Below are 15138 nucleotides of genomic sequence, written 5' to 3'. Positions count from 1 at the left end.
CCACTGCATGTAATCCTTTAATCCAATATTAAGGATTCTGGGTTTGTCTATACAAATATTGAGTACTGTCCAAGAACATAAAAGAAGCAGTTCAGCATTAAAAGAGATATGAGCACTGTTTTTTCTGGGGAAAGTACTGCAAAAGAAAGTATTTTTCTTCCACAAAAATCAGAGTTGTGGCTGTCCAGATGGTATTTATTTGTACTATTATGATATGAAAAATTATTTGATTCCATCCTAGTCTTCCTTTCTGGCCCACAGTTGTCCTCTGGTTAGATAACATATGCTTTCTAATATTTACGATTGGTGTGAGTTTGGAGTTTGAATGATCTGATTATTTGCTATTCTTAACCATGTTGGTTATAGTCTCTCAGCATAATTTAGAGCCCTAATTCTGCATGGGAGCTGAAGCTGAGAGAAGAGGGACAAGGAGAGAAATTTTACTGAGGTTGAGAGATCAACTAGTAGGCAGGTATTTCACATTTTTATCCTAATGCACACTCAGCTTCTCTGCTCTGCTTAGGTTAGAAGAAATAATGAGAAAAATTTAAGGTTTATTAGGTAAAATTAAGAAATAAGAACAAAATCCCTAAATGGATTCAGTAAGCCAGCCAAGTAATTCTGAAATTACTGAGGCCTCCACCTAATTTCATAATTGACCATTCACATACCTGAGGATGAGTTGGAAGTAGCTTTTGTCAGCCATATGATGATCCTAAGATATTAAAGTCCAGTTCTACTCTGCCTAGACACGAATCTGGAGTAATTCTGCTGAGTAAAGTCTAGTTACTGGAGTGGTGTATGAAAGTGGTGCAAGAAAGAAGAGAACTGGGTATATGTTAAGAGATCCTGCTATCTTTCATCTTATATGTGTGTACTTGTAGTGGAGGGCAATTCTTTGCTCTGAGAGTGGTCTAGGAGTGCAAGATATGTTTCCATTGCAACGTTAACCTGGCTGGAGATGTACCTTGCAATTCTTTCTCTGGGGCTGTAAACTGTAATTCTTTTTCCAGTTACTTCAAAAGAGCTTTTCCCCCTGCTTCTGTCAAATACTGGAGCAGATCTGTCCATGTTTCTCCATTTTATGTGGGTTTTTTTTTTCATGATGGGGGATTTGAAGTTCTTTCAGGGGTCTCTGAGCAGTGGGCTTATTTCATTCAGGACTGAGGATTCTGGCCACATATCAAGTTAATTCATGACAAAGTGAAATCCATATTCTAACCTGTAGGTCACATGAAGTTAGGATTAAAAGTACTTCTCCAGAGTTTTTCTGGATCTTTCATGGGTATTTGGGGTGTAGGCTTGAAGTCTAAGACTATCCTGGAGTCTTTGTACTTGAAGAGACTTACTTTTTGTTTTGCTTTTAAAATGTCAGGCCCTATCTGTGCCTATGAATTTCAGCAATGAGTTACATGTGGAGTTATGTAACTCATTATAGTCAGCTCTGGCATAGCTAAGAACAGGTTCTGATTCTAAATTGGTGTAGAATACAAGAACACAGAGAAGATTAATATAGAAGAAAGCACACTTTCCCTATAATTTTAAACAAAAATAAATTTTCTTATATGTTCCTTTTTTTCTTTCACAGTTTTCCCTGTGAGACTTCACGGAGGACTTCAGCAGAGGGCAAAAGTGCACTTATTGGTTGGGCTTGATATAAGGTACAGGTTGAACTGCTTTGCTCAGTTCTTTGCATGTATGGGACCATAATGTGAAAGTCACACTGAGAAATAGCACTAGCAGCATTAGGTGTCTTCTGTGATTATTTTTACCTGTAGTTTGAATTCTTTTTTATGCATACTTTAGTTCTGGGTCCTAGATCTGTTCTTTTGGTGTTAGAGATCCTGATGACCTTCATGACCACACTGGATTTGTTAGAATGCTGATGGAAAGAAACAAATTCTTAAATTTTCCTGAGATTCACTAATGTTATCTTTCAGGTTCCTAATTCTTTTGATTACTTGTTGTGTAATTTCAAAGTTTTTGATAATTAAAATATCTTGATTTTTTTAAATGCTGAAATCTTTCCTTGTGTCCATTATGTTGTCTCCTTCTTAGTTTAGGGGAATTGTTGTAGTAATAGATTTTTTCCACAGTTCATTTGCACCCTAAACTACAGAAGCAGATTTTTAGTGGTGGTACATCATGGTGACTCTTTAGTCAAATAGCTCATAAACTTCTCAACCTTCTGGCTGCTTTCCTTGAATATGAGAGATACACTGTTTTAATGCTTCTTATAGGGCAGTGCAGCATGTAATTTCTAATAGTACAGAAGAACATTGAACATCTTTTGATAGGCAGCAATTTAAAAAATGTAGTTTACAGCCAAATGAATGATTAGTATGTCAAGAAAGAAAGATAAGAGCATCGTGAATTCTGTCTCAGGAGTGACAGATAACTCTTCAAGACTTTTAGGGAAGACTTTGCATCTATAAGGTCTAGATGTATGTACAGTTTTGGCTGTGAAGCAAGATGTATGAAAGCTAGAGTTCAGATCTGCAAGATGTTAAATGCTGTGGTCTTAAATTTAATACAATACTCTGCCTATGGCATCATTTGCCTTGAGATATAATCTAACCCCAGATGCACTTCCAGCTGTCCAAAACAATATACTTCAATGAGTGTGGCTCTGTGCCTGAGCCATAACCCTTGTTGAGGAGTATACTGCTTATGGTTAAAAGCTGCACCCACACAGCTACATATATTACGGTTGGCTGATGTAAGCAGAACTGCCCAGAGAGCAGGTAGAATGTCAGCCTGCGAGAGATCAGTTAGACACCCCCTCAACCACTTAAATTTAAAGCATAACAGTAATCCCACTGAAGCAGCATACTACAATGAACACATAATGTACCACCAGGAATATATGTTTTGAGTTTCACTAGAGTGGTTGTTAAGAACACTGGACCTAAAAGAGTTATTCTCCAGTGACTACCTCATTGTGTTTGTGTAGGTTTTACTCTCTGCTTTCTTTCCTTTTGTAAATAAATCAGTCAGCCTTTTTGTAGAAAGTGGTTATTCATCAAAAGGACAGGCCAGTTAAAAATTTTATCAATAGTTGGTTGCTAGTCTACCTATCCAAATAAAGACCCATATTTCCTATGTTCCAGGAATTTTGTGCAGTCATTAATAATTTTTTGTTCTTTCTTTTGTTGAGATAGTAATGCCGTAGGGAAATTGTACTTGTTATCCATTATACTTCATCTTTTCCTCCACAGCAGGGAAGTTAGGTCACCTTACTGCTCCTGAGTTGTGTACAATGCCTGTGCTGTTTACTTAGCATAGAATAGCCACTATAGCTGAAGAACTGGAAGCATGAAGAAAATTAGCCACATAGTGTCCTGGGAGGAAGAAGGGAAGAAAAAAGGGTATCCTTGATTTCCTAGTCACTAGCAAACTTGGATCTGGTTTTGGCTAGACTGTAGGTAGGAGTGTAAAAAAAAAATAAATTTAAAACATTGCCAAGTAACGTGCCTATCATTTGGTCTGTCTCTCTACCCACCCCCTACTCCCCCCCCACTCTGAAAAGGAATGTTTTGTTTTCCAGGATGAGTGTCCTGAAGTGATCTGATGTTTTTTCTTGGTAGTTCACAGGCACAGAATAAAATAGAATGTTACTGAGAGGCAAAGAAGATACAAAATGAGTTTTCTCAGTAGAGCAGTAAAATGCCAAATAATGTTAATGTGCTTTTATCTGCTGTCAACTTTCAGGTTCTGTACTTGCCAGATCACCGTGTGTAAAGCTGGCAGGATGTTTGATCACATCTGTGGATTTAGATAGGCAATTTATTGAAGCACATACAAACCCAACATGCCTTTTTTGTCTGTAGACTAGTGTCTTTTTAATTTGTTAGTACTTTGTATTACTCCTATTTATAAATATAGCTGAGTAAAAAACTATATTCCACTGCTCACTTCTTTCATTTAGCTGTGTGATTTTGGACTCCACACAAGGTAAAAAGTGTTACTAAGCTGTGTTAGTGGTGTCAGGCAGGTTACCTAGAAACATGGTAGTGTTGCAAGATGCAGTTAGTGCTGGCGATTTCATACTTGCTGCTGTCTCCTATCAATGAATTTGCATCCAGTTATGGTGTTAAGTGTGTGGATCTCAATGAGAGCTTCAGCTGGAGCTTGTAGTTATGATAGGCCTTTAAAATAACAGTAGATAAACTGAAAAGTATAACATAAAAGAGCCCGAGGAAGGGTCTCAAGAATCTTGGGATAAGTCTGTAGGTAAAGTGCTATGAACACTTCTTACCAAAATCTGATTGGTATGACAGCATTTTGCCATCATCCCTAGCTCTGTTTCTTAAAATGTTATCGCATGCCACTAAAAGCAGAGTAGGGGATGTCAGTAGCTGTGTGGTGGGTTGACCTTGGCTGGATGCTGGGTGTCCACCAAGCCACTCTTGCACTCTCCTCCTCAGCAGAATGGAGGCAGGGTGGTGTAGAGGGGTGGGATAAGATGGGAAAAAAACACCTTGTGGGTAGTTAAAGGCAATTTAATGAAGCAATAGCAAAGGTCATGTGCACAGAAGTGAAGGAAAACAAAAATATGTTGTTCTCTACTTTCCATCAGCAGGCAATGTTTGGCCACTTCTTGGGAAACAGGGCTTCAGTATGTGTAGTGGTTCCTCCAGAAGACAAACATGATAAATAACAGATGTCCCCCTTTCCTCCTGTATGACAGGATGTCATACAGTATGGCATATCCCCTTGGTCACTTTGGGTCAGCTGTCCTGACTGTGTTCCCTCCCAAGATCCTGCCCACCCCCAGCCTACTGGTGAGAGGCAGGGGGGAATGTTGGAGAGCCAGCCTGGATGCTGTGCGAGCGCTGCTCAGCAGGGGCCAAAACACTGGTGTGTTATCGCTACTGATATAAGCACAGCGCTGTGAGGGCTGCTGTGGGGCTCAGCCAGGCCCAATACACCTGTTACCAACACCTTGACCTACAAAGCCACTACACTATGTTAAACTGGCTGAGGTTTTTCTCCTCACCCATTGAGACTGATTTACTGCTTTCTGTGTGCCTCCAGCACTGATGTGTTTGACTCAGGGACTTAGGAAAGGAAAACTGTTTTATTGCTGTTTCCTGGCTTTCTAGAAATGTGTCTGTGGATTCTGTACCTAGATATTGTGAACGTTTTGTAAGCTTTGATCCAGGTTCATGAAAAGTTAGTGACCTTTTACTAGATGTTGTCTCTGTGGAGTTCCCTGGGATGTAGAGGGACAGGAGAGCAAGATGCTGTTTTCCAGCAGCTAAAATGCCACATGAAACTAAGTTATTAGGAGCAGACAGGTATCTAACACATTCTGAAAATCAATATACTGATCTATCTTTCTGTGTTCCCCTGGACACATTAAAAGTGTGTCAAATAAGCAGTGTCAATTTCAGATTGTATTATGCTTTGAAGCATGAACGTAAAGTTAATTTCCAAATTTGGCTTCTGATTTTTCCAATTTAGTTTTACTTTGTTAGATGTGGAAATGACATTATCTATTTATCAGACTTACCAGGCTTTGAACAAAATAAAGGCAAAATATATTCCTCAGCAAGATGCCTTCTAAACCAGAGCCAGCTGCTTAACTCTTGGCATGTCAGAGTGCAACTACTCTGCTGCTCAGGTTTTTTTTGCACATTTCATTTCCATGTTTGAGTGACTAGACTACCTAATGCATCTTGACTTTAATAAATATGCAAAGAAAGTGAGGTGTTTGAAAAGTAGCAGTTAGGTTTTTTCCTCACATTTTCAAGCCTCAATTCAGCTTGATCAACACAGCAATCGGATTATGACAGATACTTGGTTGGAGCTTTGCACTGATTACTCCAGAGTATGTGTTGGATGTTGTGCATAGTGACATATTAGTGATTGTGGTGTACCAGCAGGCAGCTCTATGACTATGTATTTGGTGTATTTATTTGTATTTTTCCATGGACAAAACAATGTGAAAGTTTTATGTAAGCCTTTGTCAGTGATTAATTAGCAATGTTAGTACTGAAGTATTTTTCAGTTACAGTTTTTGTGGCTTTGTATAATCTTTCTCACTAGGCTAGTGAGAAAGGATAGAATTTTAAATATTTCTGTATGCTTACATTGGAAGAGGTTGGATAGCAGGCAAAAATTGGAGCTGACTATGGTTTGATTGTACTGGCAGGTAAGGTATTTTAAGGTGAGTTGCAAGGAGTTAATTTTAAGTGTAGCAAGGTCATAAAATTAATTACTGCAGCTCTTGATTTTCTGTCTGCAGTGAAGAGGGGGAGGTATCTTTAGAATTTAACAATTTCAGAAAAATTATGTCTTACTGAGAGTTTTTGGATGGAGTAATTACTAGGAGTAGAAATCTGTTCTGAACTGAACAAGGAGCTCTCTGAAATAACCAGACCTGGTAGTGGTTTCTGTTTCCCTACTAGAAAGCTCACAAATCTGATAAAAACTGTGAAATAAATAAATGAAGTTCCATTGGCTGTACTTGGTAAAACTTTACTCCATAACATACTTATATAGCTTTACTTTGCTAGTCTTTTATAACCCTTCTGCTCTGTTTTGCTTTCTGACACTTTTTATCTGTAAACATATTTAATTCATAAAGCTTTCAAGAATATTCTTTGGGAAAACTACTGTGAATATTTTTGATGTAAACTTTTGCTGTATTAGCAAGAGACTATACTTTTGATGCTTTTGGGTGTGATTATTTTAACATAGTTCATGTTCTGTTTTTTCTTTCCTTTCTTGTCAGTGTATTTTGGCATGTTTTTATACCTTGAGATGAAGACATTGTTGCTACTTAAATGCACAAAGATTTTTTTTTAACCTGAGGTTGAAAAGTGTACAAAAATGGTCATTCCATGGCTTTCTAGTCTTTTATCCTTAGTCAGCTGCAGAGCTTTTCATGCTCTGAATTTCTTTCAGTTCCTAACTGCGCTCTTTTGGCTAGGTTGAGAGCCCTAAAATTCTGTGCTTTGTAAATGGCAAAATTTTCCTCAACGTAATTATGGCTAGCTTGCTGCTAATGGAACTGGGGGCTGTTAGCCACAGGCACTCAAAGATCTCAGCCCTGTGTCTGAGGTGTCTAAGAACACAAACCTGTCAGTCCCAGCAAGGTTTGGATAAGCACAAAATTGTGCTTCCCTGTAATGCATAGACTGGATTCACTTGGCTGTAGATTGTGGTGCAGGGGAAGCCATGTGAAAGGACAAAGTTCCCTGGAGTTCAGAAGCATCTCAGAGTCGTGAAGTCGCGGCTCTGGAGTCCTCTTTGCTTATCTAAGCAGCCACTACAGTCACCACACTGCACCTTGATGTAGTTCTGTAGCAGTTTGTAGATTACAGTTGCTAAACAGGGAGCTGGAAAACATAGCAAGGTGAAGACCTGGTGTGTTTGTGGTATCAAGGCACTTAACAACTCTGAAGTAAGATATTTGCATTTAATTGTTCTCTTATTTTGTACAAAAATGTGCCCTTAAAATAATATCTTCAGATGTATGATAATGTTCCATCCCTGATTCCTTATCTTTCTTTCAATTTTTATAATTGAAGTAATTTGGAAAATATAAAAGTAGTAGACTAATGATCTATTGCATATACAAAAGGCAGCAACAGTATTAAAAAGATAAAGGAAAAATTCTTCAGTGAGTCCTTATATACACAAACCGGCTTCATCTTGCAGTGAAGTTGTGTTAGCTTGCATTTCAAAATTATCACACTTGAAGATGAAAGTCTGGAAGTCTTATTTTTTGAGTAGTTCTGTCATGTGTTCACTGGGACAAAAAAGGTATTTTGAATGAATTAGGATAAAATCATAGCAAAGCGATTTGCACAATTGAGGATCCTGTCTTGGAAGAGAAAGAGGGAAAGCAAGGGAATGCCTGAAACTGATAGGTTGAGTTAGGGCTTGTGTAAACTGTGTTTTGAAAGGGTAGAGAAGGTGAGGGATATAGGGTTGGTGATGAAAGGCTGGAGAAAGAATAGATTAATTAGCTTAAACTAAAAACCTTTTGCCTGAGGATATAAACCAACCTGTAGGATTGATGTAAGCACGTAGTTTCTGTACGTGGAGGCTACTGGGTGATTACAAACTATAGAATTTCTTGAGTTGTCTGATCCACTAATGCAGTTCCCAATGACAAGTGCTAAAGCATGTATGCATTTAAAAAGTTAGTAAAATTGACTGACTATAGTTTATAGGATGTGAACATACTTCAGTGATAAAATGGTCTTATTGGGAAAGCCTGCTCCGCAAATCAGTGATTATGTAATTTTTATTGACTATAAATAGAGCAATAAATAATCTTATTAATAAAGCTCCTTGTTGAAGTCACTGAAGCCCAACGGCTGCAGAGATTCTTTACATTATGACACAAATCTTACATGTCATTGCTAAGTCTGGAATTTCTTAATGGAAATTACTACAGAAAAGGAGAATCTTTCAGTTTAGGTGGTTAGTTTAATCGAGAGAGATCACACTGTGCATACTTCTATGATTCCTGGAAAGAACTTATACTAATGAATTAATTACTGTGGTGTTACAAACATCTGGCCAAAGAAGTTGGCAGCTCAAAGAATACATAAAAAAAAAAGAGGCCAAAAAAAAAAATTACCTTGGAAAGCCTCTTTCTTCATTATAAGATTTTATAGGTTTTGACATCAGAACATAAGTTGTGGAGCATAAAGTTTATAGTAGTGGAAAGACTTGACTGGTGTCAACAAAGTGTCAGCAGAGAAATCCCTGTGAAGCATCATATTCTGAAAAGCAGAGCTTGTCTTTGGGTGAATAACTGAGGGTGCTTCTTTCATACTCGTTGATGTAACAAGTCATCTTTGTTCCTTCATTGCTTGTATGTAGACAGATTACAGTGAAATATTAATTAAGTGCAACTCCTTTTGACTAGCAGGAACGTAAGAGTCACAATTAGCAATATTTTGGATAATCAGCTTCTGTGCTGGTGAATTCCATGATTGCATTTGGAAGAGTGTTAGCTAGTAGAATCCTTTTAAATTGAACTCTGGATGCATAAATACTTTGTAGTCTCTTGAGAAATAATCATGCAAGTGTTTTAAAGGGGATTTTATTAATGTGCTTCAGTTCAGAAATGATTCAGAAATTAGTTTTTCCTTGCCTGCGTGGTGCATCCACTTGTTGTCTGTCATCATATGATTTGGGTTTGATTGCAGAAACACTGTTGGAATCGTAATTCAGTCAGTGGACTATTTATGTTCTTAGAGTTATGGCTGTGCATAAATAATTGCAGGATCAGCACCTAGCACTGTGAATTTAATACAGAACTATATTGTTATTTGTCTGTCTACAGTTTTTCACAGTAAGGCTCTAATTACTATTTCCTGTGTTTGCATTGGAATGCATATAAGACTCAAATTCCATATATAGAATGCATGTTATTACATATAAAATAATATAAGTATGCATTCTTAATGTATACATTAACAATTACATGAACACTTTTCACTCCCAGATATATTTATTCTCTCCCTGTAGGACAAGGCCTCAAGGACAAGAGTCCAAGTACTGTTCGCCTGATGAATAGAGACATGTTAGAACTTGTAGGGCACAAGCCTTGGGAACAAAGGAACAAGCTAACTGCAGACTCTTGAGCCGTTGCAGTTGAGATGGCAACCAGGTGGACAAAGAGGAACAAGTAGCCAGATAAGGGAACGGATAGTGCCAATAAGGAACTTTATTAATTAAGAAAGCCACGTAGGAAGAAACCCCCTGATCTTAGAATAGAAATTGTTGCTATGACGAGGTAAACTAATCAGTTCCTATTGTTTTAACGGTGTGCCTTAAATGTCAACCAATCAGTGTTTTTTATGTTTAAGATTTAACCAATCAGTGTGTAATATGTAGAAGATAGAAATGTATATAATTGTAAGAAAGTCACTAATAAAGGGACAACTTGCTTGCATCAAGCTGCGTCCCGTCTCTTCATTTGCCGCATCTCCCAGCACTGGTGATGTAGGAGAATGCTTATGTGATAGACAAAGAGCTGAGGAAATGAGATGCTGAAGTTCAGATTCCTGTTGTCTTTTAAATATTTTTTTCCATTAATTTTGATTACCTAAATAATTTCTATATTTGGATACAGAAAACCTCTGAATGAAGAGGGAGTTGTATTGAGATCTCCTGAGTCCAAAAGACATGCTTTAGTATTTGGATGGCTATACCTCCAAACAGCTGCAACAATCTTATTTCTGTAACACCTATTTAAAAAGGTCATTTTCTAAATTGATATGTCTGTTGAATGCTATAATTACCAAATGCACATATAAGAATTTAGAATATTAGGAATCTTAAAGGAAAACTACTTCATGATTTTATATATAGCACCTATTACTTCTCTTCCTCCCTAGAATATTTGCTTTGTGGCCTTTTTCTTGAAGAAATTATTTCTTTTACAATAATGTACAGAGCATTTAGATGCATATCCCCTATAATAATGATGGATGAGGATCTTTCTTAGTAAAATCAGGGAACACAGAATGAGATCCAGTGTCTTTTATTTCTCAGTCATTAATTTCTCATACCTAACCCAAAACTAAGAGCAAGAGGTTGCACCAAGCCATATAGTACTGGAAAAAGACCTGACATTTGAGTCACACAGTAGGTGAATTTTATGATTCTCCATTCACAAATGGCAGATACACTGGGACACTGGCTAAGAAGCATGATTAGCAAGCATGCTAGCTAGTGAGTCTGGGCATGTGTTATTTTACAGGTCCAAAAGAGTAATTCATTAAACCACAATATTTTTTTAAATAATATTCCCTTGTAACAGATATTTTATTTAGAAGTGAAAGGTAATAGTCTTTCTTCCAGTACTCCTTCCTTGCTCCCTCTGACCCTGCTGTAACATACTGTATCAACCATATTAGCCCAGGAGTTTTAGAAAACTGAAATTGTGCTCCCCGTACCATCCTGGAAAAATATCTAATGAAATCATCCACTAAGGACAAAGAAGCATCTTTTAATCTTTCAGAGATACCTTCAGCTGGTAGTTCTACATTTTTTTTTTCAACCCTAAAATGAGCCCTAGCTGGAACAGTAGTAGACTAGGGACCCCACTCCATGCACAGAGACAGTAACCTACAGAGGAAGACTTTGCAGCCCCTGTTTCCTTTGACAGCATCTCTCCAGCAACTGTCTCAACCTGTCCAAGTGCTTTCTCTTTTTCTTCATTTGTAACTCTAACCCTGAGGGGCTGATAGTAGGCCAGGAGACCCCAGCCACAGGCTTAGTGTTTCTTACAGGAGCGTTCTTCAAGCAGCCCTTACTTGCACTTGGTAGCCCCTTTGCTGTTTTTCTAGAGCCCTGCTCCAGTTATGGTGCTGCATTTCCTCTGAACTCTGAAGTCTGATAATTTCTCTGAACCTAGGCAGGGATCTCAGTCCACCTAGATACTTGATATTCTTCAAATGAGAGTAACATTTGCAATCCCTAAAAGTTTAAACTTAGTTAAAAACTTTGTAAGAGGTTGAGAGGAGAGATACTCACAAATACTCAGTTAATAAGAGCTTTACAAATCCCATGGCTGCCCAAGAGAATATGATACTGGAATAAGGTGCAAGAGAAGGAGGAATTGCTGTATGATACTGATTTATTTTTGAGAATGCACATATATGAGGGTAGCTTTTAAATTATTGTGTGTTCTACAATGGATGACTGTATTAGTGCTAATAAACTATGCCTCGAAGCATGTTTGGTCTAGATTCTGAAAGATAAGAGGGAGAATTCCTCTGCTGGATAACGGTCACTCAGGACTCTGAGTGTGTGACGAGGCTGAGGGGAAGGAAATGGGATGTATTAATGTAATTCAGGCTGATCACATGAAGCTGTCTTTTGTAGGGTAAGCTTTTCTGCTTACCTTGCATGGATCCCTGTGTGCATGGGGTGAATGAATTTAAATGTGACAAAGATCAAGTTTGGTATGGAACGATTTCTATTTGTCTCAGCTTTCTTTAGCCATCTGAGGCATTTTATTTTTAAGCTTGAATTTAAGCTTGCAAATATTGCAGGGAATACTGGGTAAAATCTGAAGTGACTTGCTCAAAGGCAGAAAGGAAGTCTGAAGCAGTAGAAGTTTAAATTTCAGACTTGGGTCCCACCTAGCCAATGGATTCACTTTTCTTTCTCAAGGTCCTGTTAGTTTCTGGGTACGTTGCAGCCTGTCTTGATACAGAGTCCACAAAATTACTGAAAACTGAAGCGAAGTGCTTATTAGATAATGATCAGATTCTTTTAAGGCTTCTGGTTTTTCTTTTGCTTTAGTTGTATCTGAATGGAATAATCTGATTTTTATTAACTTCATATATCTTTAGTCTCTGTTAACCTTTAGTAGAGGCAAGTTGTCCTTGTGAAGTGCATACAGAAGGTGGCCAGTAGGCTGCAGAAGATTAAGTAAGCAAAAAAGGAATTCACCTTTTTCCCTACCTCTCTTTCATCCCTTGACTATTTGTTGGGAAGGTAAAGGGATAGACTGGTTCCCACAAGCCCTGCTTCCTTTGAATGGAACCATTTCTGTGCCCTGCCTTTGTGCATTAGGCTGTGCCGCTTTTCAAATTCTGTTGCTAAAGAACATGTGTATCGTCTTACAGGTAAATCATGGTGTCTGACTTCAGAGTGGGAAGCTTGCTGTTGTTTCAGCACTTAGTGTGCTCAGCTCTTTATATGTGCCTCACAAATTACTAGGATGAAAACATTCAGTTGAAAACCAGCCATGATATGAAGCAGCAATTAAAGATGAATAGTAAGAGTCCAACTAAAACCTATAAAGTATAAAAAAGAAACTTTAAAATCCCAGTTCATATAATTAGTTTTTTCTTCACTGGCCAACACATTGGAAATGATAAACCTGAATTTATACAAGTGTTGTCAGTTGCTTGCCAGACTGGAAAAAATATACCTGACAGATAATTGTTCCATTGCAGTGGTCTCAGCCTGCATTTCAGGGAATGGATACTTGGTGTCGATACATGTAAAGCTGTGCATAGGGAGTAAGCTCAAACACATCACTTTCTGGAGTGCCAACATGTTCATGTTCCTCAAAGACTTCCCAAACGATTATGAGGAATGATTCTGAAACATGGTGGACAGCTGCTGCACACTAACTGTATAGCAGTGTTGTAAATGCTGACAGTTACATTGGGTGACTTCATCTGAGTGAAGAAGGTTTATTTCTTTCTGTCTATAGTTTATGCTTCATGGACAGGCCAACAGAAAAAGCAGGCACCAATTTAACCCCATGAACTAGTAATTAAAGGTAAAGAACACTTCTCTGCATTGTAGAATGTTATTCCATGGGAACTGTTGCAAGAAAATTTACTGACTCCTGTCCCAATCCATGTTAATAAACTTACTGGCTACAAAATTTGTAGATGTAGTGTGAAGTAATTTCCCCTGTGGAAGTGTAGCCATAAATATTGACTGAATTAAATTGCGAACACAAGGATGTAGTGAAAAGGAACTTTTAGCCAGAAGCTATGAGGTCTGTGAACTACACTGACTGAAGCAATCATTCTGTCAACGGTACGTTCTAGCCGCACTTGGCCTATTTTTTTTTCCTTATGTTGAGTATAAGTAAATATCTCAGTGGAAGCAATGTTCTATGGAAATGCAATAAAGCAATATCTGGTATATTTTGTTATAATCTTTTAGCAGAGACATTGATTGCAAATTACTTAGTAGAGAGGGTATTATCTCTTGTGAATTTTGGTCTAACAGAAAAGTCAGAACACAGGTTTTACATATAAAATCATCATGAACTTTGCTTTGGAGAAGAAAGTGGACAAAAGACACCATTGCAACTTACATTCTCTGTAAACTTTAGTTTAAAGACTCAAACAGCATGATGTTGCTATTGATGCTTAAGGCTGGAATCCATCATTATTGGGGAATGGAGAAGCTACTTGAAAGAAGTGATGTAATAAGTATCCTTGAGACACTAGTGTAACACTGGTGCCCATTCAAAAGAAAGAGCAGGAATTCGTTAATACAGGAACAGGACAATAGCATGTGAAAGGGATCTTCACTTAGATGCCTTAGAAAAGTCAAAAGCATGATGTATAATTTTAGATTTCATGGTTTGTGGTGGCAGCTGAGGTTTTCTTTTCTGGCTTTTCCTTCCTTTGAACTCTGTTGACCATGTTTCTGTGCATGATGGTCTAGTTATCCATTTCAACTGGTTATACTTGCGTGCAGTGCAAAGTTCAGTTGGGATAAATTTCTAGACAACTTGTTTTTATTGTAAGGCTTAATCATGATTGTCATCCCCTAAAGATGTCTTTGAAATACCATATTGGTAATTAACACTGGAAAATAAGCAGCAGTCTCAGTGGGGGACTGAGGAGTAATTTTTATTTCTGTAGTGTTTATAGATGACAGTAGCAGTACCAGTACTGATGATAGGGTGAAAAATTACTGGAACTGGAGGGTACAGTAAAATTACAGAGGAGATGCCAAAATGGAAATAATAATACCAATAGAAGAGATTATTAGAAGATTAATAGAGTACAGTGGTGAAAACTGAGCCTGATTTTGTGGGATGCCTGGGGATTCAGTAATGCAATTAGCAGTACCAGAGTAATTAAAAGTTTGGGCAGACTATAAAGTTCTACCATCCAGAAGGTCCAGCTGGGTAATGAGGCAACTAAAGCTCTGGCAAATATGATCATACAGGGAACCTTGCTGGCATATGCAAAGTTGGCAAACAAGTAATTTTCAGAAGTGAAGCTCTGAAGCACTTCGTGGGAGTGAGTGCAAAAGGAATTCCTTTGGGTTATGTAATGAGCATTTGGACAATTTATCAGATAAATGCATGTATGAAAACTGAAACAAAATATTATTTTGGGCTGGACCTGTTCCTACTATAACTTCCAGTTTTTAAACCATGTGTACCTATATCACCTAACTTTTTCCTCAAAGGTACTACGTATAACCTATAAAGAATTATGTGTTTGAAAGAGACAAACTGTAACTAGCTACCTAGTGAAACCCTTGCAGACTGAAGTTGTGTGGTGTTCATTATGCTGCTTTGTAGATGGAACTGCTCAGTCAACTTACGTTGTATTAAGCTGCCGTTTAAATACCTAAGATGCAGTAGTCAAAGTTCACATTAGCACAGAGATA

Source organism: Falco punctatus (assembly GCF_963210335.1).
Source record: "Falco punctatus genome assembly, chromosome: 1".
Lineage (NCBI taxonomy): Eukaryota > Metazoa > Chordata > Aves > Falconiformes > Falconidae > Falco > Falco punctatus.
Note: the sequence above shows the minus strand (reverse complement) of the source record.